The sequence below is a fragment of the Triticum aestivum genome, chromosome 4A, assembly GCF_018294505.1.
Source record: "Triticum aestivum cultivar Chinese Spring chromosome 4A, IWGSC CS RefSeq v2.1, whole genome shotgun sequence".
In the NCBI taxonomy this organism is placed as follows: domain Eukaryota; kingdom Viridiplantae; phylum Streptophyta; class Magnoliopsida; order Poales; family Poaceae; genus Triticum; species Triticum aestivum.
Window position 1 is genome coordinate 273,685,336 of NC_057803.1, and position 25,124 is coordinate 273,710,459.

Consider the following 25,124-nt stretch of genomic DNA (forward strand, 5'->3'; position numbering starts at 1 on the left):
GAGGCTTCATCTTCCTCTGTTGCACTGTGTGTGATCGTGAGAGCCACATGGTGGCCACCTCTGCAGCCTCATGTTGCCGTTTTGTGCGCCTTCACTGTCGGTTGCCGTTGACGCAAGACCAACAGCATCACCGCCGTTCGCCTACACGCCCGAACCCCTAAGATCCCATTGGACGCCAAGTACAATGATGATCCGTGAATACCCTAGTTACACCAAATTCGTTTTTCGCCGTCTCTGAAATCGCCAAGTACCTCGATGATACGAGAACAACTACCGTCGACATGCATTGTACCAAGTACCCCTTCGTTTCATCGTGACCGGCAAGTCCGAAGACCCCAAGTACCATGAAAACACCGAAGGGATTCAAATCCATCAAGTTCCTCTACCGATGACTCGAACGGCTACGAAATGTGTACCACTACCGTCGAACCGTGAAGACTCCGTGGACGACAAATTCCTCGCCGCGACCCCGAACATCTACGAAAACCTGTGCGACTAAGAACGTGAATGACTACCGTCGCCACAAGAACGACTACTTCCCACAACAACCTGTAAACGACTACTTCCACTTTGACTTCCCCAAGAACGTCTACTTCCCCTACACCGCATCGAACTCGAACCCCTCCGATAACGCACGCTTCGAAGGTATAACCCCGAGATGACCGCCCGTGAACGAATGCATGTGTGATGTATGAGATGCTCGTGGTTGCTCCATGCTCGAATTCTCGGCGCACGTTGCCCTCTTTTGCCTTGTCACCGTCGTCGACCCGTGGGAACCCAGTAACCGGGATCACCCCACCATTTTTTGCACGCTCCCGCCACACTTTCTTTTGCACCGACGTCTCAATGAGTTGTCGGAACCGGAACGTTGCTGTGGCACCATTTTGTTATCTTCGCGTGGCACCCCTTTTGTTTCCGCCACGATGACAAGTGCATCATATCTTATCATGCCAACATTTTCATAAATATTGCATAAAACTTTCGAGAGCTTGTGATGGGCTAAGTTGGGACACCCCTGCAGGGTTTTGAACTTTCGAAAGCCGTGCCCGTGGTTATGGGCAGATGGGAATTTGTTAATGTCCGGTTGTAGAGAACTTGACACTTAGATTAATTAAAATGCATCAACCGCGTGTGTAGCCGTGATGGTCTCTTCTCGGCGGAGTCCGGGTAGTGAACATGGTTCTTGTGTTATGCTTGAACGTAAGTAGTTTCAGGATCACATATTGATCACTTCTAGTTCACGACCGTGCTTTGCTTCTCTTCTCGCTCTCATTTGCGTAAGTTAGCCACCATATATGCGAGTGCTTGCTGCAGCTCCACCTCACTACCTTTTGCTACCCATAAGCTTAAATAGTCTTAATCTCGCGGGTGTGAGATTGTTAAGTCCCGTGACTCACAGATTACTTCCAACCAGTTGCAGGGGCCGATGATACCAGTGCAGATGACGCAACTGAGCCCAAGTGGGAGCTCGATGAAGACCCTGTTCGTTGTGTTGTTTTGTTTCCAGTTGATCAGTAGTGGAGCCCAGTTGGGGCGATCGGGATCTATGCATTTGGGGTTGTCTTTCTTTATTTGGTTTTGTAGTCAGACCTTGATTGTATTCTGGATGATGTAACGCTATATTTATGTATTGTGTGAAGTGGCGATTGTAAGCCAACTCTTTATCCCTTTCTTATTCAGTACATGGGATGTGTAAAGATTACCCCTCTTGCGACATGCCTACTATGCGGTTATGCCTCTAAGTCGTGCTCCAACACGTGGGAGATATAGCCACATCGTGGGTGTTACATAGAACCATGCAAAACAATGTAAATGGTACCTGCACACTAATAACAAATACTTGCAACACAGCGTGTTAAAGGGGTTGTCAATCCCTTTCGGGTAGTGGTGCCAAAAAGTGACGTAAGGATATATTAAAATTGTAGTAGATTGATAGATGCAAATAAAAGTAAATAAAACCCAGCAAGCTATTTTTTGGTTTTTGATAATATAGATCTGAAAATCAAAGAAGAAAAAAAAAGAAAAGGCAATTGGCAATACGGATCTGAAAGTATATGATAGGAAAATAGACATGGGGGTCATAGATTTAACTAGTGGCTTCTCTCAAGAAAATAGCAATGGTGGGTAGACAAATTACTGTTGGGCAATTAATAGAAAAGAAAATAATTATGACGATATCCAAGACAATGATCATGTATGTAGGCATCACATCCAAGATTAGTAGACTGACTCTGGCCTACATCTACTACTATTAGTCCACTCATCGACCGATATCCAACATGCATCTACTGTATTAAGTTCATGGAAAAATCGAGTAATGCAATAAGAATGATGGCATGATGTAGACAATATATATTCATGTAGGAATAGACCCCATATTTTTATCCTTAATTGCAATGATACATGCATACCTTGCTGCCCCTTCTATCACTGGGAAAGGACACTGCAAGATCGAACCCATTACAAAGCACCTCTTAACATTGCAAGATAAATAGATCAAGTTGGCCAAACAAAACCCAAATATCGGAGAAGAAATATGAGGCTATAACTATCAATATTGGATATTAAATCAAGGCAAATCTAATCATAAATTCACAATTTATTGGATCCCAACAAACACACCACAAAGAGTCATTACATCAAATAGATCTCCAAGAGACCGTTGTATTGAGATACAAAGAGAGAAAAGGCCATCTAGCTACTACCTACGGACTCGTAGGTCTACAATGAACTACTCACGCATCATTGGAGAGGCACCAATGAGGATGATGAACCCCTCCATGATGGTGTCTAGATTGGATCTGTGCTTTCTGGAACTTGCGGCGGCTCGAATTATTGTTTGTGAACTCCCCTAGGGTTTCTGAGGCAAGGAGGTATTTATAGAGCGAAGAGGCGGTGCGGGAGGCCACCGAGGTGGGCACAATCCACCTGGGCGCTTCTCTGGCCCATCTAGTGTCTTCTGGTCCAAAAAAATCCACAAAAAGTTTCGCTGCATTTGGAGTCCGTTTGATATTGATTTTCTGCGATGTAAAAAACAAGCAAAAAAACAACAATTGGCACTTGGCACTATGTCAATATGTTAGTCCCAAAATATGATTTAAAATGATTGAAAAATGATTGAAAAACATCCAAGAATGTAATATAACAACATGGAAGAATCAAAATTTATAGATGCATTGGAGACGTATCAGCATCCCCAAGCTTAATTCATGCTCGTCCTCGAGTAGGTAAATGATAAAAATAGAATTTGTTATGTGGAATGTTGCCTAACATGTTCATCACCTATTCTTTCCTTTATAGCATGGACAATTGGACTTTTATATGGTTCAAAGCAATATTCTAGTTTTGACATGAGGACTTTAATACTCATGCACATCAACAAACAACCATGTCTTTCAAAATATCAACACTAAAGCAATTTATCCCTTGCCCATTATGCTCAATCATTGATCCATTCATGAAACACACTCGAATATTAGCTACACCCAATGCTCAAGTATGATCATAGTGCCCCTTAGTTGGTGCTTTATAAGAGAAGATGGAGACTCAAGTAAAAATAAAAACTGCATAAAGTAAATGGATAGGCCTTCGCGGAGGGACGTAGGGATTTGTAGAGGTGCCGGAGCTCAAAGCGAAAAAGATAGAGATAAAACATTTTGGGTGGAATGCTTTTCCTATTAATGAAAATGATCGAGTAGTTCCCAATTCTTTCCATGCTAGATATATCATCAACGGTTCCCAAACAGAAAATAAAGTGTATTACTTTTTCCACCATACTTTCACATTCCACGGCTAACTGGATCCACGGGTGTCGTCCATACCAACACTTCCTAAGGAATTTATTATTTGACAACATAAAGTAAATTTCGGGACTGGGCATCCCTAATACCTTTTCCGTACTCTCGTGCAATGACAAGTGAATAAACACTCATCTTGAGAATAACACATCTAGCATGGAAATATATCATCTTGAGCGGTACGAGCACACAAAAGATAAATTTAGTTTTAAGATTAGAGATGGCACATACAAATTTTGTTTGAATGGCAAAAGAATACCGCATATAGGTAGGTATAGTGGACTCATGTGGAAAAAATTGGTTTAAAGTATTTTGGATGCACAAGTAGTGGTCATACTTAGTACAAATGAAGGCTAGCAAAAGATTGAGAAGAATCCAACCAAGAAACGAAAAATCTCATAAGCGAGCATTAAGTATAACAAACACTGAATAATGCACCAAAAGTTGGATATAATCTCATTACATAACTATTGACTTCCGTGCTTGCATAGGGAATCACAAACCTTAACACCAATATACTTACTAAAGCATAATTACTCATCAACGTGACTCACATATCATTATCATCATATCTCAAAACTATTACAAAGAATAAAGTTTATTTTGTCCAATGATCATCATGAAAGTTTTTATTATATCCTCTTGGATATTATCACTTTGGAACTAGTTTCATATGTTTCTTTTAATAAGCTCAAACAAATATAAGTTAAGAGCATGAGCATCATATTTATTTCTCTCAAATTAATCTAACTGAAGCATGAGAGAATTTCTTCAAACATAACAAAGCACACCGTGCTCAGAAAGATATAAGTGAACCACTAGAGCAATTCCAAAGGTCTAAAATATTAAGTGAAGTATAGGAGCAAGCATAGAAGAATTTGGCTTTCCAAAATAGGTGTGTATAGCAAGGATTCTTATTAAAAATTAAAAAGAAAAACAAACAGAGACTCATATCATACAAGACGCTCCAAGCAAAACTCATAATATGTGAAGAATAAAAATATAGTTTCAAGGAAAATACCGATGGTTGTTAGAAGAAAGAGGGGATGTCACTCGGGGGCATCCCCAGCTTAGTTGCTTGATACTTCTTGAATATTATCTTGGGGTGCCTTGGGTATCCCCAAGCTTAGCCTTTTGTTAAACATTATTCCTTCTTCCATCGCGATCTCACCCAAAACTTGAAAACTTCAATCACACAAAACTCAACAAAACATCGTGAGATCCGTTAGTATAAGAAAGCAAATCACTACTTTAAGTACTGTTGAAAACCCATTCATATTTTCTTATTGTATTATATCTACTATATTTTCACTTTTCCATGGCAAAAAATCTTCAAAGGAAACCATAGAATCATCAAAACAAGCAAACGATACAACGAAAACAGAATCTGTCAAAAACAGAATAGTCTGTAGCAATTTGAATATTTCGAATACTTCTGTAACTCCAAAAATTTTGAAAACTTAGCACAACGTAGGAAATTTTCATACAAATCTTCTTCAAAAAGAATCAGTATTTTATTGGGCTTCTGTTAAAAATGAAAATTAGTTCCGTGAGCATAAAAGTTTTGTTTTTCAGCAAGATCAAATAAACTATCACCCAACATGATCCCAAAGGCTTTGCTTCACACAAACACTAACTAAAACAAAAAAACACATCTAAACAGAGGCATAATTGGGTATTTTATTGAAAACAGCAAGAAAACTAAAAAGCAAAAAGATACAAGTTGGTTTCCTCCCAATGAGCGCTATCGTTTTACGCTCCTATCTAGGCATAATGCGAAGGATCTAAGTATTGTCATTTTTGTTTTTATTTTCCTTAGAGGTGTTTTCCTCAGGAGGTTTTGCAAAAACAACACAAAACATTATACATAGAGACTTTAGCACTATCAAGTTGCTTATCATCATAACCCCTTTGATTTCTAGCAACAATCCAAGAATAGTGTTGATTAACATCACTGCAAACTTATTGGATTATATCTAAAACAGGGACTTCCTTCTTAATATTCTCATCAAATATTTGATTATCCCCAAGAAAATGTATTAGCACATAATCACCATTATAAAGAATTTCATCTATCACCAATTTTTCACGATTCATACCATAGAAATCAAAAATCTCCCTAGCTTCCCGTATTATGTAATCAGATTCATTCATAAGGACAAGTGTAGCCAACTTTTTAGGCTTGGGATTCTTTATAACAGGTAACTCGAAAAACAATCCTTGCAAGGTAGGATGGGTATGGATAAATTGATTTTCAAATTCCAGAACTAGTTCCGAAATAGCTTTTGCATAAGATTTAGTCCTCTTAAGTATAGGAACAGCTTCAAGACTTAAATTTCCAACACAATTAAAAAATTCTTGGATACATTCTTTTCCTATAACATTACCTTGCCCCAAAACAAAACTTTTAGCATGTAGATTCCCAGATCGTCCAATTTTAGGAGTTAGGCCATCATCTATTTCTGCCATACCAAAGTCACACATGGCGACAAATATAGCAAACAAAAATCGAATGAGAAACGCGAACGATAAAGAGGGCGAATAAAATGGCCAGTTTTTGTGAAGTGGGGGAGAGGAAAACGAGAGGTAAATGGAAAATGATGTAAATTGCAAGAAGATGAGATTTGTGATTAGGAACATGATAGATTTTGATGATGTCTCCCCGGCAACGGTGCCAGAAACTTCCTTTGATGTCGCTTGAGATGCGTCGGTGATTCCCCAAGGAATAAGGGAGGATGCAGCACAACAACCGTAAGGTATTTGCCTCAGTGATGAGACCAAGGTGATCGAACCAGTAGGAGAACCATGCAATACTACATCAATGGTACCTCCACACAAATAATAAATACTTGCAATCCGACGCGTTAAAGGGGTTGTCAATCCTTTTCGGGTAGCGGTGACAAAAAGTGACGTAAGGATAGGATAAAATTGTAGTAGACTAATAGATGCAAACAAAAGTAAGTTAAACTCAGCAAGGTATTCTTGGGTTTGTGATAACATAGATCTGAAAATAAAAGAAGAAAATAAAATAGAAGGAAATTGGCAATATGGATCTGAAAGTATATGATAGGAAAATAGACCAGGGGGTTGTTGATTTCACTAGTAGCTTCTCTCAAGAAAATAGCAACGATGGGTAGACAAATTTCTATTGGGCAATTGATAGAAAAGCAAATAATTATGATGATATCCAAGACAATGATCATGTATTTAGTCATCACGTCCAAGATTAGTAGACCAACTACTGCCTGCATCTAGTAATATTACTCCACACATCGACCGCTATCCAGCATGCATCTAGTGTATTAAGTTCATGCAAAAATAGAGTAATGCAATAAGAACCATGACATGATGTAGACAAGATCGATTCATGTAGGAATAGACCCCATCTTTTTTATCCTTAATAGCAACGACACATGCGTGCCTTGCTGCCCCTTCTGTCACTGGGAAAGGACGCTGCAAGATCGAACCCATTACAAAGCACATCTTCACATTACAAGACACATAGATCAAGTGGGCCAAACAAAATCCAAATATCGGAGAAGAAATACGTGGCTATGACAATCAAGATTGGGTATTAAATCAAGGAAAATCAGATCATAAACTCACAATTCATCGGATCCCAACAAACACACCGCAAAGAGTCATTACATCAAATAGATCTCCAAGAGACCATTGTATCGAGATACAAAGAGAGAAAAAGCCATCTAGCTACTACCTACGGACCAGTAGGTCTACAATGAACTACTCACGCGTCACCAGAGAGGCACCAATGAGGATAATGAACCCCCTCTCTCCTTCTTCGTTGGGATCACTCTCGATCCAAAATCCACCGGCCAGTCTCCTTCTCCTTGATCCAAATCCACCCACTTTCCCTCGTTTTCCCCAACAAGCCTGCCACAACCTGCAGTCGTCCTCGATCCAGATTGATGTTTGTCTTCCCCGCACTCCACGCCACAGAGAGCCCCCATGCTAGAGCTCATCGTCCCGCATGACCTCAACCGCGTGCCTCCTCCCCCGTGCCTCAACCTCGCTGGAGATCAGCTCCCCTGCTCCTTTCCCTCCCTTCTTTCTCTCCCTCTTATGTGCTCAATCTCTCCCCTCGTTCTCTTCTTCAAAGGGAACTGAGCCCACCTGGCGCTGCCACCTCATCCCCGTCGTCCATCATCTCGTTGTCGCCCCGGCCTCCTCCGCCCGCACTGGAGTTAGCGCCAAGCATAGGGCCGCCTCGCCCCTGTTTCATAGTGAGCCGCTGCCCAGTGTTGATTTGCTGCTCATCCTCAAGGCCGCCGGCATGGGTCCCACCAATTTGTCACCCGTTCATCCCCGCCGAAGCCATGAAGTCGCCCGTACGGGACCTCATCTGCCTCTATAGCATAACTCCTCTTCTGTCAGTGATCAACACCAGTCAGGTCCTTCTTTATTCTGCCCACGTTCCCTCCTCTCTACTCTGAAACTCTGTTTCGCGTTCTTCCTATAGAAACTCGAGCCGCCACCATCGCCTTCTGCTTCACGCTGCATCCCGCGACTCGATCTTCCCCAAGACCGGCCAGATCCATCTTCTCGCGCCCGGATCTGCCCTTTCCGACCGGTTCCCGCCGACCCCATCACCATAACCTCCCCTGGCATCGTCTTCTGCATCGCCATGAACCTGTTGCTGCTTCTGTTCCTCGTTCTTCAGTAAAGAGCAGTAGCAACTCTCTCGGTAGAGCCGCGCGTTGACCGCGACCCCCAGGCCCAACGACCTCATGCCTTTGCCTTCACGTGGGCCTCTGCTTCCCCGCCGGCCCGTTGGCACAATGTGAGCTTAGCCCATCCCATCTCTGTTGACCCAGCAGTGCGCTCAGATTCGGGCCAGTGTTTTTTTCCCGAGTGCTGCGATTTTAGCATTTTCCAGGGAAAACCTGTTTTACAAATTGCCATGTTCATACATTTAATAACTCATGAACCATGCATTGGATTAAAATGTTTTATATATGTAAAATGCTTAGAATTTCATCTAGTTTCATAATATCCAATTTTCATACATGCTAAAAATGTTTAAACTTGTTGTTTGCATTATTTTGCCTATATGCCATGTTAAAATGATTTATTTAATAACTAAATAATCGTAGCTCCGAATTAAATAAATGTCATATGTAAATGGGGTAGAAAATACATAGTTTAATATAGTGCACTTTCTTTTCCTGTTTAACAAAAATAAAATATGGTTTTAGGAAGAACAGTACCATACCCAAAATATGCACATGAGGATTTTTCAAAATTGTTGTTTGTTGTTCCGGCTTCATTTAAACTTGCCTAAATCTGTAGTTTGCTTATGCTTCACATCTTGCCATGTTTAACAACATTTAATATTGTTGGGTACACAAACGAGAGTGAACAAAATAATGGAATGTGGTGTCTTGTCAATATGCAACTCGTTGCATATTGAGCTCCACTTAATTTGTGTTATTGTTTGTTGCACTTTGACATGCCATGAATCATTAAACCGGACATGCATCATGCTTGATTGTGCATCATGCCATGGTTATGCTTGTTGGTTTACCATGTTGTTTGCTTCTTTATGGTGTTGCTTCTTCTTTATAGTTATAGTTATGTTGCGACCGTGAGGATTCGTTGGACTATGTTGGTTCGGCTACTTCATGGACTCGGTCCTCTTCCTAGTGGGATCTCAGACAAGATGACCGTTACCCTGGATACCACTAGTATCTTTGCTTTGCTAGTTGTCTCGATGCTATTGCTATGTCGCACTACCTACCACTAAAGTCTCCCAAATTGCCATGATAAGCCTCTAACCTTTTCCACCATCCTAGTAAATCGGTGTTTGGCTATGTTACCACTTTTCTCAGCTCCTCTTATAGCGTTGATAGTTGCAGGTTGTTCCATGCTGGGACATGGATATCATGGGATATCACAATATTTCTTATTTAATTAAGGCATCTATATACTTGGTAAACGGTGGAAGGCTTAGCCTTTTGCTTGGTGTCTTGTTCCACTCTTGCCGCCCTAGTTTCCGTCATACCCTGTTATGTTCCTTGATTTTGCGTTCCTAACACGGTTGGGGTTTATGGACCCCCCCCTTGACAATTCGCTTTGAATAAAACTATTCCAGCAAGGCCCAACTTTGGTTTTAACATTTTTCAACATAATAATACCGATAATTAATTAATTGGCATATGGGGTTGCATCCCCGAGGATTTTTAATTCGACATAATATAGGGGGGAAAGTGTTGTTGGTGTTGGTCCAAACTGGGCGATATTCGGCGCCCCTGGGAAACTAGGGTCTCAGCCTACCCGACGTCTTGCCCATCCGATGTGCCCTGAGAACGAGATATGTGCGGCTCCTATCGGGATTTGTCGGCACATCAGGCGGTCTTGCTGGTTTTGTTTTACCATTGTCGAAATGTCTTGTGAATCGAGATTCCGAGATTGATCAGGTTGTTCTGAGAGGAGGAGTTTCCTCTGTTGATCGTGAGAGTTTGTGATCGACTAAGTTGGGACACACTTGCAGGGTTTAATCTTTCGAGAGCAGTGCACGTGGTTATGTGGAAAATGGGAATTATTTAATATTCGGTTGTAGGGAACTTGACACCAGATCCGAATTAAAATACACCAACCGCGTGTGTAACCGTGACTGTCTCTTTTTGAGTGAGTTCAAGAAGAGAACGCGGTTGGGTTATGTGTGAACGTAGGTGGTTCAACATCACTTCTTGATCATTGCTAGCTTGCGACCATTTGGGCAGTTTCTCATCTTATTCTTGTACTCATAAGATAGCCACCATATAATGCTTAGTGCTGCTGCAACCTCACCACTTATCTGTTCCATACCCATTAAGCTTTGCTAGTATTGATACCCATGTTAATGGGATTGCTGAGCCCTCATGGCTCACAGATTACTACAAAAATAGTTGCAGGTACAGGTAATGCGATGATATGACGTGAGAGCGATGCTTGCTTGTTTGGAGTTCTTCTTCTTCTTCTTCCTCTTCGATCAAGGGATAGGTTCTAGGTCGGGAGCCTATGATTAGCAGGGTGGATGACGTTCTTCTTTTTCATTTGATCATCCATAGTCGGATCTTTCTCTTTTGTATGATGATTAGTATGTATTGATGAACTGTTGTACTCATGTTGTAGCTTGTGGCGAGTGTAAGACTTTATCTTGTATTCTCATCTATTCAGTACATGGTATTGTGTAATAATATCCACCTTGCTATTTGTTCGAAATGCGGTTGTGCCCCAATCATGAACTCATCATGTGGTTGGGATACAATCGCATCTTGGGCACTACAAGTTGGTATCATACCCTTACCGACCGCAGGAGCCCCCTTGATTGATTGAACCGCTGCCGTTGTTGAGTCTAGAATAAAACTATTTTGAGTCTAGTTATATTGGAGAGTAGGAGTTCTTTTTACTCCTCATCCCCTTCGACACTCTGGTGAGGACTCGTGACGTAGGTGTTTACCCCACTCTTCTATCCTTTTTCGCACAATTTTTTTTTATCACGCGGGTATTGTGGAATCGTTTCGATATCATTGTGATGGGAATTCTGTCTTGGTGCCTCCTGACATTTAGGGGTTGTGGCAGTGTCTCGGGGAGTTGAGCTCCATGGTGTTTTCGTCATAGTGTTTATCGTTTAAGTTCTGAAACACCAGAGGACGCCGACATCGAAAATGCTTCTATACTCTTTGTGGCGAGAGTAGTTTGGCGCCACCCAATACTGGGGAGAGCGACCAGATTTATTGCCACAACTAGTATATCGGATGTTTTTTTGAAGGTCTGAGGTACACAATTTCTGAGGTTTTCTTGGTTGGAGTGTAGGATTTGTTAGTTGTGTGAGATATTTGTGCCTCCTTGTAACGCCAACACAAGATTGCATAACCAGAGAAAGTTTCGGGAGTTCATAGGTAGGAATTCAAGTAGTTACCCAGGATTTCTTTTCCACAGATGTATGATTTGAGATTGGGGTCTAATGTCTAGTGGTTCGTTTTTCATAGTCGATTTAAAGTGGTCGCGAGGCTTCTTAAAGAATCCTTGGCTATACTGATTCGGGGGCGTCTCGTTTGTCATTAGTGATGTCCACTGTACGTCATGCCTGTGCGGCCTCACCGCGAACACTTTGGGCGAAATCTCTATCATATGTTTGTTTCTGGCTTACTTCCATAGCCAATCCTTTGTTTTGTTTTGGTTGTGGTATTCGAGTTGCTTCAATGTCAAGTGTTGATTTCGTACCTTTTCTAAGTGTTGTTCTCATATTTCTATGGGAGAGTTAATCCGTCCTGATCTCAAGTTTGTCATGCCATTATTTTTTCTTCCAACCGGTGTGCTTCTCTTCAAGATAATTCAATCATCATTTTTTATTTGCGGGAGCAATTCTCATTTTTCTCAACAGTGTCCGTTTCATCCGTCCCAAGTTGCCTTTGTTTTTTCCCCATCTCACCCTTTTCCTTCAAGGACCCATACTTCTTAATCAAGTATCCATTTTATTTATGTGAAGTATCTTCATTCTTTTCCTTCAATGTTCTAATCTGGTGATTCTCATGAAGATTCTAAGGAAGTTTCAAGTTCATCATTCTTTATTATCATTTTCTTCTCCGATGGTCTAAATTCAAACTTTTAGTGTTGATCATATCCCTTTCCTTAGTTCAAATGTTTTCTCATGCCGGTGCACCTCTTAATGATTCATCTCTCTCTATTCATATCCAAAGTGCTGAAGATATCTCAGAAGATTCGCATTTCCATTCTCAATCTATTCAAGCTATTTTGATGATGTTATCTCATTCAAGCCATTTAATTCAACTGGTGCAATCTCTCTTTTAAGTAAATCGTTCAACGGTGTTTCTTTCGAGTGGGACCATAACCCACATGTCTTTTCCCAAGATGTTCAATGACTCTTCTAATTTTTCCTGGAGTGATTCTCAAATTCTTTTCAAAGTTTGACGTAAGAATGAATTTTCATCAGTCAAATGCCCTCTCCAAGATCGCTTTCAAATTATTTTCATCTTTAGCTCAACCTTTTATTCTTTCATTCATCCAGAGTGTCTCAAGAATCTGGTGGTATTTATCATTGTCATTCTTGTCATCTGCAGGCCAGATAGGAGTTTCTCTGAAGTCATTTCCCATTTTCGTGAAGATGCATGTTTCTAGCTTCATGCCATCCTCATAATTGTTTTCGATTGTGGGAATTCTATTCATAACCATCCAAAGCAGTTTCAAGAGTTATTCTCGTTTCTATATCATCTGAAGGCCATCATTTCAAAAGAGTTTTTCGTTCTGAGTTTTCAGCTCTTGTTCTCCAAATCTTACTGGTGTCTCGTTCAAATATACTCTTGTCAGCTCATGATCTCTTTGTTCTCTTGTATCTAAATTCTCCCAAGTATCTTCGTTCATTTTCCAATTCTTCCCGGTGATTCGTTCACTTTTCTTCAATCACTTCAAATTCTTACGGTGGTTCGTTCAACATTCCTCTTACTATATTATTGTATCATTCCATTCATTGTTTCCAAAATTCTACCTGTGGTTCGTTGAAGACTTTTCAAGTGTGCGCTATATCTCTCCTTGATCCTTTTCAACGAGTATAAGTAGTATGCCAAATCCATTATTCTTCATCAATTTAATTTGATGAAGGATACGCATAACACAATTCTTATTCTTTTTTCATACACGTGATTAATTCCTTTTTCCGGAGTTTGCTCATGATATCAAGTGTTTCATCTTTTTCCTTTTCCAGAGTTCCAAGTTTTATCGGTTATATCGTCACAAATCTCCATCTAAATCATTGCAAGGGTTCATCTTGTTCTTTTCAAATTTCCATTCGATGGATCATTCTTTTTACCGGAGTTCATCTCGGAGACTCAACATGGTGGTTGTCACAGGATGTGCGCAGCCACCTATGGGACCTGGCAGACCCTTGCTGGTTCTGCAGGGGGACGTCGCGTTGCACAAAGAGCAGACCAGCATAGGGCAGTGCCGGCAGAGAGCACACAAGCAATTTACCCAGGTTCGGGCCGCCGCGAGGCATAACACCCTACTCCTGCTTTGGTGGATTGATGGTGGAGTGAATGTCGTGATGCGTAGTACACTTGCCCGACAGGGTTCACCTCGGGGCCGCAGTGACTACGCGCGTATGGTGGCTTGGTTTCATCAACTTTCCAACCTTCTAACCCCTCCTACGGGTGCCATGCGCCTCCTTTTATAGATTAAGGGGTCACCATGATGGCTCATTATCCACTGATATGATAGAGAACAGTGCTATCATACCTAACACGGTGCATTGAATGCGCCGCTTGGTGTCACAACACTGGTCCTTGACACGTAGCAGGACGGGTGTCATCTGTATGTTTCTTCTATAGGAAATGGCTGCCATGTGGCGAACGACTGCCACTTAATCATCTTGCGGCTTGACACCGTGCTGATTGACGACGTGGGTCGTGCTTGAGTGGTTGGTGGGGTGGTTTTGCAACTGCGAGCCCCTGGCAGGCCTTACCGGGGTGCCTCTGTTGCCTGCTCCTTGCGGTGGCCTTGCCCCTTGCCTGGCTCGCCTGCCCAACAAGAGGAGGCCCTTCTCTTGCTAAGGGAGTCCTTGGACTAAGAGGTCCTCGGGTGTCCGTACAATTTGATATGGACTGGACTGATGGGCCGTGAAGATACAAGGCAAAAGACCTTTCTCCGTGTCCGGATGGGACTCTCCTTTGCGCGGATGGCAAGCCTGGCATTCGGATGTATTATTTCCTTTCTGTGTAAACCGACTCTGTACAACCCTAGACCCCTCCGGTGTCTATATAAACCAGAGGGTTTAGTCCATATAGGCTAAGACAAATCACACATGCTAGACATCTAGGGTTTATCCATTACGATCTCGAGGTAGATCGACTCTTGTAACCCCTATACTCATCAAATACAATCAAGCAGGACGTAGGGTTTTACCTCCATTAAGAGGGCCAAAACCTGGGTAAACATCATGTCACCCTTGTCTCCTCTTTCCTTCGATCCTCAGACGCAATGTCCGGGAGCCCCTACCCGAGATCGGCCAGTTTTGACACCGACATTGGTGCTTTTATTGAGAGTTCCACTATGTCGTCAACAGAAGGTTCGATGGCTCGTTCGATCATCAGCCATTATGCTGTTTTCGGGGATGTTTTCCTCCCCAGCCAGATTTTTGTGTCCAGCTGCTTCGTTATGCGCCCCTGGTCACCTTGAACAGATCGACAGCTACGCCCCTGGTCATCAGATCAGTTTCGGGAGCCTAAACTATATCGTTGATATCCGAGGAGATTTGTTCTTCGAAGGGTTCGCGGCCACGATCACCGCTTTGGCCTTAGATCCGGAGCAAATTGTCGGGTCTGAAGATGGGAGTTTGAAGCTTGTCGGACTCTCGTCTATGAAACTCGCAATCGGGGATTCGGAGGCGAAATTGTCTTGGGCCAGCCCGGAGTTAGGCTGGGCCCCCTGCTATGGGAAGACCGGACTCGCCCCGGACTTTAGCTCCGAACTGTTGAAGCGTGGCCAAGAGGCCCATGCCCTGGCCAGCCCCATGGACTCTCGTTTCCTTGTCCAACCCTCACTTTTAAACGAGGCTCTAGACTTGATGCGGTCCCTCGCCATCACAAAGGAATCGCCTCTAAACTATGCCCAGCCCAGACTAGGGGTTGAAAATAGGGAATTTTACGTCCCACCCACCACCCACTTCATAGCCACCGTCGAGGACTTAACTGATATGCTAGATTACACCTCTGAAGACATTGACGGCATGGACGACGATGCCGGAGACACAAAAGGCCAAGACCCACCATTTACCAGACATTGGACGGCCACCTCCACATACGACGTGTACATGGTGGACACACCCAAATAGGATGACGGTGCAGACAGGAAAGATCTGGTGGAGGACAAACCTGATGAGGCACCGCCGAAGCGTCGACACCAGTGACACCACTCAAAATCGCGTCATGGCAAGGGTAGTAATACCGACACCGGAGACGATAACATTCTAGAGGACACCGAAGACCCTGAAGCCCCCGTCGAGCCCACATCCGAACATGATGATGTGGAGGACGAGCAAGTTAACCCCGACGATTAGGTCGGGAACGAGGATTCGGAAGATAGTAACTATCTACCACTCTCTGAGGAGGATATGGCCTCAACGAGGATTTAAAGAAGCCTAAAAAAGCTGCAGCGGCGGCTCCAAGCCGAGTAGGATACGCTCAATGACAGATGGACACATGTCCTAGCTGCCGAAGAATATGGCCTACAACACCCAATAAAAAGGTAGCTGAAGCGTCGGCTACCACCACAATTCGATGATGGGGCCTTCGAGACAATACCGTCGAAACATGACTGCGCTGATGAACCAAATCGGCCACCGCATGGGCGACATAAAGCGGCCACCTACGCAGAACACCAACCCGCACCACGTCGTCGTAAGGGCAGAGGGACAACAGCTCCAGGATACACCTATGACCTACGACAGGACCTGGACAATAAAGCAGGCCAAGCCAGATCAATCTATGTATCAAGGGGGCCAGCCCCAACGTGAGAAGACATCCATCAGGCCAGGCGCGACAGGCACAACCTCACTCGGGCCGAAAACCGCATACGGACTTCATCCGAACTGTGTCGTGACGTCGCCCGATACAGAGGCGCCGCACACCCCTTATGCTTCACTTATGAGGTAATGGAGCACCAGTTCCCAGAAGGGGTTTAAACCCGTGAACATTGAATCATACGATGGAACGACAGATCCCGCAGTATAGATTGAAGATTTTCTTCTCCACATCCACATGGTGTATGGTGACGATCTCCATGCCATCAAGTACCTCCCCCTGAAACTCAAGGGACTAGCAGAACACTGGTTAAACAGCCTCCCAGAAAACTCTATTGGTAGCTGGGAAGATTTGGAAGATGCATTTAGAGACAACTTCCAAGGTACTTATGTTTAGCCTCCAGACACCTATGACCTTAGTCACATAGTCCAACAACCCGGAGAGTCAGCCCAGAAGCTTTGGACTAGGTTCTTCATTAAGAAGAACCAAATTGTCGATTGTCCGGACGGTGAATCCCTCGCGGCCTTGAAACACCGCGTCCGCGACGAGTGGCTCGCCCGACACCTCGGCCAAGAAAAACTAAAGTCCATGGCAGCTCTCACCGCACTTATGACCCACTTTTGCACGGGATAAGATAGCAGGCTAGCTCGTAGAAGCAACAACACTAGCGACCCCGGTACCTCTAAAGCCCTAAATGGCAACAAACAAAAGCGTCGAAGCAACAATGAAGATACCGGAGACATGACAGTTAACACCGGATTCAGTGGCTCTAAAGCCGGTCAGCGGAAGAAGCCATTCAAAGGGAACTAAGACGGTCCATCTAGTCTAGACCGAATACTAGATTGGCCTTGCCAGATCCATGGCACCTCGGACAAGCCTCCCAATCATACGAACAGAAATTGTTGGGTATTTAAATAGGCAGGTAAACTAAACACCGAACATAAGGGGAAAGAGCCACCTAGCGAGGATGATGATGAGCCTCGCCCATCAAACACAGGGGGCAAAAGAAATTTCCCCAAGCGGGAGCCGAATAGTGAATATCCCCAAGCGGGAACGCAAGCGTGCACTAAGGGACGTTTACGCCATAGAGCCAGTCGCCCCAAAATTCAACCCATGGTCAGTCTGTCTGATCACTTTTGATCGCAGGGACCATCGGACCAGTATCTGTCATGGAGGTTCGGCAGCATTGGTCCTAGATCCAATTATCAGCAGATTCCACCTCACGTGAGTCCTTATGGACGGCGGTTGCAGTCTTAACCTTCTTTACCAGGATACTGTCCGCAAAATGGGCATTGATCCGTCAAGAATCAGGCCCACTAAAACGACCTTCAAAGGAGTGATACCCGGCATAGAGGCCTGCTGCACAGGGTCCATCACGCTGCAAGTTGTCTTCGGCTCACCGGATAACTTCCAAAGTGAAAACTTGATCTCCGACATCGTCCCTTTCCGCAGTGGTTACCGTGCACTGCTCGTACGAACTGCTTTCGCCCATTTCAATGCAGTCCCGCACTATGCATATCTAAAACTCAAGGTGCCCGGACTACGCGGTGTTATAATAGTCAACGTAAACATGGAGCGCTCCCTCCGTACTGAGTAGCATACCGCAGCCCTAGCATCCAAAGTACATGGTGGCCTTATCAAGTCGAATACTGCATCGGCAGTCAAGCCCCCGGACACTATCAAATGTGTCCGGTCAACCCTGCAGAATGACAGTCCGGCTCGTCTAGAGCTAGATTAGCAATTTGGCCTCCGTCAAAACCCCAACTTGATTGTGGCATACGTACCACGCGTACATAACTACACAATAAAGATACCATGGGCGAGGACGGAGGCACACTAAAAACAAAGTCCACAATACGGCTCAACCCTATCCGGACCCTCATATTCTTCCTTTTTCCTTCTTATTTCTATCTTGCAGGTTCTTTACAACCCACATCACTTTGCGATGGTACCGAGGGCCCTTTTCCAGGCCCCTTATGTATACTCGGTCGTTGATCCTCTCAAAGGATCATACACCAAGGCGAAAAGCGGCACAGACGTGCGGCAGAGTGTCAAAAGGATCTTCAAGATCACCTTTTCCTTTTTTGGAACATGTATACAACTTTCCCTTGTTCTCAAGAGGTCGAGTGTGCGTCTCTTTGTCTTTCTTTTATCTTCTTTGGTTCACAGGACACATAGATATCCGTGCCGAACCACTTGGGGAGAAAAAAAGAGGAACAGACCAGCATCTAGCCCCCGGCAAGCCAGTATTGCCGGGGGCTGCAAGAGCAAAGATTCACCCACGCGAACCAGGGTTGCCGGGGACTGCAGCTTTAGATAAGTTCTTCATCCCTTATCATGCATTCCATTATGGACTGAGGTATGTGAAACCTCGTTTTCCCCTAAGCTACCGTGCTCCCTTAACTCTAGGCCCTAGGGGTCGTTCCTGGGGCCAAGTTTGGTCGTAGTCACGGCAGCGAAAGGATAAAACAAGGAGCCTGAACCCGCCTCATTCCTGCCTCCGCCAAAGGCGTGAGGAAGGTCGAGCGAAGTGGGGAGACGGCAAGGCCTGTTGCCGGGCAAGGAAATGTTTATCTTGAAGATATCAAGGATTTACTCCTTGCCGTTGGTTTCACCCACAAACAAATGACCCGGCAAGCATCCCTTTTTCATTAAAAACATTCCACTCAGGTACAGTCCATAGGGAATGAAAAACATGAATGATGGGATTACAAGTTTTAAATTCAGCAAAGGCCCGAAGGCTTACAAACTAAAAAGAGATAAGGTGCCCGTAATCCCTTTCTTGTCCCTCTCCTCAGGAGGCAGGTCAAGGAGGCGAAAAGGACAAAAGGAGCGCCTAGGCGAGCTACGGGTGGCAGAAGACACCAAGAGAACATCTTGGTGGCCGTCCAAAGGCTGGATGGTGATGGCGGCGCCGGAAGCAGAGCTCGAAGACGAGGCGGTAGGACGTCAGCACGCGTCGAAGGCGTCGGTGCCCACGTACTCCGACTTGACGGCCTTGCCGCCCGCCCTCTTCCTCTTCTGCAGCCTCCCAACGCCAGCCGCCCAAGGAGACGACCCCGAGAAGTTCAAGGAGCCGGCGACACGGATGATGGGGTCGCCGGTGCCGCACAGAGCGGCACCCGACACCTAATCGGACCCGTCATCCTGCCGCCTACTACCCTCATCGTCGTTGCCGCTGTCCTCCTCGTCACTCCCTCTAGGAGGAGTCTTCACTATCAGAACAGCTCTCTACGCAGCACCTTGCACGGGTCCCAAAGAGCCCGAAGACCTTGACGGAGAGAAGGCCACCCTCCATTAGCTTAAAATTGAGAGTGAGCCCCTCCGTCAAGTGGTGGATATGAGCAAATGTCTTCCATCCCCGACAAAGATACATCACGTGAGGGGCGGGGAAGTCGACACGGACCCGCGTGCCACTGATCCCGTAGCCCCTCATGTGCAGCCGCAACGACTCCGGCGGATCCAGCCCCATCTCCCACGCAAATGGAGTCGGGAGACGAAGGTGACAGCGCGGTGGCCGGCGCAGCCTGACGAAGAACTCACAAGGGTCATCCCCAACATGGCCCTCCATTGGAGGAGGAGCTGTTGGCGGAGGCGAGGCTGGCGCGCTGCCCCGTCCTCCTCTTCCCCGAGTGCCCCGGCCTCCCCCATGGCCTCGCCCCTCCCCCTTCCCCTCGCGGCTGGCTCTGCCACCGCAGGCGCAGGAGAAGGAGGGACGCGTTGTCGAGCGGCGACCCTCACCGCCATTGTTGAAGAACCGGGATTCCCTCTCTCCATGACGGATGGAACGGAGGAGCAGAAGCTGAAGGAAGAAGAAGATGAAAGAATGCGGGACACCATCCCCCCTCCCGCTCTTTATAAAGGATCGGGGTTGGGGCTCGGCCGCCCCGCTCGGCCAATCAAGATACGGAAGGCGCAGGGAGCCAGGACCGACCCGCCGCCCCAACTAGCGACGGCCCGGTTTCCCGCCTCCACCGTTTGCCTCCCCAGGCACATGGGAGACACGTGGCGGACGTGCAGAGCTGAGGGGACGGGTGAGACGACCACACCCCACCCCGTGATCGTGGGGAGTGGACGCCTTGAAGACCGCGCCTCAGCCCCATTCAGTAAATGGGACGCGCCTCCATGCCTCCCTCCATTTATGGGGAAGGCACGAACCGCCCCTTTACTATGATGTGACGCATGCCTGCGGGAACCAACCCCACGCATGCCGCCCACATCACACGCGCCTCCCCACGCCGCGCCATGTGCGGGAATCGTGGGAAGCGCAGCGTGCGAAGAATCTTACCGCGGGGCCTAGCCCAACAACGCGTTGCGCTTATGTGTGGCCCAGGCCCGGGGGCTCCTTTCGGTGTACAAAAAGAGGGGTACATTTTTTGTACCCCTATAACTATGCACGGGCGGTCTGAGCCACGGATACCACCACACCAAGCAAGGTAAGGGAGGTGAGCCAGGGTAAGACCGAAGCTCAAGAGAACTAGAACGACGCCAAGGCCAAGACCACGAAGAGCAAAGGGGACGAAGCGGACTCCCCCGGCAAGATCCTTGCCGGGAGACAGTTCTAGCAGCCCCGGCAAGACCCCTGCCGCGGCGACTCGTCCCGCGCCTACGGAGCAAATCACCCTTGAGTCCGCTGCCCCCAAAGGGCAAGGATTCGGGAGACATCCCCATGGCAGCATGCAGATCTTTGTGAAGACATTCAAGATCAGATACGCACTAAGGAGACGACAACCCTTGGCGGGATCCCAGCCGAGGAAGAGCACAAGCACCCCGGCAAGCGCCTTGCCGGGGATGACAGCAGGCGCCTCGGCAAGACCCTTGCCGAGGCCCCGGCAAGGCCCTTGCCGAGGACACCCACAGGGCCACCATCAGGCCCACACCGACTAAACCTCCACTACGCATGCATGCAGCTGCCGACCCAACCAACTGGGCAGGCACCCGCGTGACGGCATGCAGATCTTCGTGAAGACCCACCACTGCGCCACCTCAGCTGCCTGCCTACCTACGTGGAATCACAGGCGTCGCTGGCCAGGGCGCGTGTCGACATAAGAAGGAGCGGCGACGGACGAGACAGGTCTCTCCCCCGTCCCCGATAAAGCAAGGACACCTAAGCAAGACACATTAAATGCGCCTTGTCATGTAATGCGAGGGATAACCTTGCATGACTGTACCCTTTCCACCTCCTGTGTGCCACTGTGGCAACCCCTTTTTCTATAAAAGGAGGCCCGAGGCGACCAAGAGAAGGATTCGGCTTTTTGGAGCTCCTCACGCCCCATAGCTAGCTCAAGAACACATATATACAATCCACCAAAGCAGGAGTAGGGTTTTACGCATCCTCGCGGCCCGAACCTGGATAAACGAACTGTGTGCTATCTGTTTGATCTGCTCTTCTCACGACCCCGCGCCCCGCTAACCACAGTAGGGATTCTTGTGGTCCCATAGGTGTCACTCCCACCAACAAAGGGTGATGCAGAAAAGTAGCATAAGTATTTCCCTCAGTTTTTGAGAACCAAGGTACCAATCCAGTAGGAGATAACATGCAAGTCACCTAGTACCTGCACAAACAATCAAGAACCTCGCAACCAACGCGATCTGATAAAGATAGTGAGATAAATATTTTTGGTTTTTCATTGTATAGATTGGAAAGTAAAGATTGCAAGATAGTAAACGAGATGCGATGTAAATAAAAAGAGATGCAATATAATAATAAAGATACCCAGGGGCCATAGGTTTCACTAGTGGCTTCTCTCATGATAGCATGTATTAAGGTGGGTGAACAAATTATTGCCAAGCAATTGATAGAAGAGCACATAGTTATGAGAATATCTAGGTAATGATTACGAATATAGGCATCACGTCTGTGTTAAGTAGAGCGAAATGATTCTGCATCTACTACTATTACTCCACACATCGACCGCTATCTAGCATGCAACTAGAGTATTAAGTTCAAAAGAACAGAGTAACGCTTTAAGCAAGAGGACATGATGTAGAGGGATAAACTCAAGCAATATGATATAAACACCATCTTTTTACCCTTGATGGCAACAATACAATACGTGCCTTGCTGCCCCTACTGTCACTAGGAAAGGACACCGCAAGATTGAACCCAAAGCTAAGCACTTCTCCCATTCCAAGAAAGATCAATCTAGTAGGCCAAACTAAATTGATAATTCGATGAGACTTGCAAAGATATCAAATCATGCATATAAGAATTCAGAATTCATAAATCCACAATTCATCAGATTTGGGCAAACACACCGCAAAAGGTATTACATCGAATAGATCTCCAAGAACATCGAGGAGAACTTTGTATTTAGAACCAAAGAGAGAGATGAAGCCATCTAGCTAATTACTATGGACCCGAAGGTTTGTGGTAAACTACTCACACATCATCGGAGAGGCTATGGTGTTGATGTAGAAGCCCTCCGTGATCGAATCCCCCTTCGGCAGAACACCGGAAAAGGCACCAGATGGGATCTCACAAGTACAGAAGGTTGCGGTGGTGGAAAAGTGGTTTCGTGGCTCCCCCTGATGTTTTTAGGGTATACGAGTATATATAGGCGAAAGAAGTACGTCGGTGGAGCTCTATGGGGCCCATGAGGGTGGGGGCGCGCCTACCCCCCTGGACGCGCCCTCCTATCTCGTGGCCACCTCGCGGACATCCAAACTTCCACTCCAAGTCTCCTGGTTTGCATTTGTTCCAAGAAAGATCCTCATGAAGGTTTCGTTCCATTTGGATTCCATTTGATATTCCTTTTCTATGAAACACTGAAATCGGTAAAAAAAAAAGAAACTCGCACTCGGCCTTCGGTTAATAGGTTAGTCCCAAAAATAATATAAAAGAGCATATTAAAGCCCATTAAACATCCAAAATAGATAACATAATAGCTTGGAACAATCAAAAATCATAGATACATTGGAGAAGTATGAAGCATCCCCAAGCTTAATTCCTGCTCGTCGTCGAGTAGGTAGATGATAAAAACAGAATTTTTGATGTGGAATGCTACCTAACATAATTTTCAATGTAATTTTCTTTATTGTGGCATGAATGTTCAAATTTGAAAGATTCAAGATAAAATTTTAATATTGACATAAAAATAATAATACTTCAAGCATACTAACCAAGCAATTATGTCTTCTCAAAATAACATAGCCAAAGAAAGCTCATCCCTACAAAATCATATAGTTTGTCCATGCTTCATTTTCATCACACAAAATTCTCCCATCATGCACAACCGTGATGACAAGCCAAGCAATTGTTTCATACTTTAGCATTCTCAAACTTTTTCAACTTTTACGCAATATATGAGCGCGAGCCAAGGACATAGCACTATATGTGGAATAGAACGGTGGTTGTGGCGAAGACAAAACGGAGGAAGATAGTATCACATCAACTAGGCGTATCAATGGGCTATGGAGATGTCCATCGATAGATATCAATGTCAGTGGGTAGGGACTGCCATGCAGCGGATGCACTAGTCCTATAAGTGTATGAAAGCTCAACAAAAGAATCTAAGTGGGTGTGCATCCAACTTGCTTTCTCATGAAGACCTAGGGCAATTTAAGGAAGCCCATCATTTGAATATACAAGCCAAGTTCTATAATGAAAAATCCCCACTAGTATATGAAAGTAACAACATAACATACTCTCTATCATGAAGATCATGGTGCTACTTTGAAGCACAAGTGTGGAAAAACGATAGTAACATTAACCCTTCTCTATTTTTCTCTTTTTTTTCTTTGGGACTTCTTCCCCTTTTTATGGCCTCTTTTTTTCGTCCGGAGTCTCATCCCGACTTGTGGGGGAATCATAGTCTCCATCATCCTTTCCTCGCATGGGACAATGCTCTAATAATGAAGATCATCACACTTTTAGTTACTTACAACTCAAGAATTACAACTCGATACTTAGAACAAAATATGACTCTATGTGAATGCCTTCGGCAGGTTACCAGGATGTGCAATGAATCAAGAGTGACATGTACAAAAAATTATGAATGGTGGCCATGCCACAAATATGATGTTAACTACATGATCATGCAAAGCAATATGACTATGATGAAGTGTGTCATAATAAACAGAACGGTGGAAAGTTGCATGGCAATATATCTCGGAATGGCTATGGAAATGACATAATAGGAAGGTATGGTTGCTGTTTTGAGGAAGGTAAATGATGGTTTTATGGTACCGGCGAAAGTTGCATGGCACAAGAGAGGCTAGCAATGGTGGAAGGGTGAGAGTGCGTATAATCTAGGGACTCAACATTAGTCATAAAGAACTCACATACTTATTGCAAAAATCTACAAGTCATCAAAACCAAGCACTACGCGCATGCTCCTAGGGGGATAGATTGGTAGGAAAAGACCATCGCTTGTCCCCGACCACCACTCATAAGGAAGGCAATCAAAGAACACCTCATGCTTCAAATTTGTCACACAACTGTTTCCATACGTGCATGCTACAGGACTTGCAAAGTTCAACACAAGTATTTCTCAATTTCATAGTTACTCAAATAGCACGACTCTAATATCACCATCTTTATATCTCAAAACAATTATCAAATATCAAACTTCTCATAGTATTTAATGCACTCTATATGATAGTTTTTATTATACCCATCTTAGATGCCCATCATATTAGGACTAATTTTATAACCAAAGAAAATTACCATGCTGTTCTAAAAGACTCTCAAAATAATATAAGTGAAGCATGAGAGGTCAATAATTTCTATCAAATAAAACCACCACCATGCTCTAAAAAGATATAAGTGACTCACTAGAGCAAAATTATC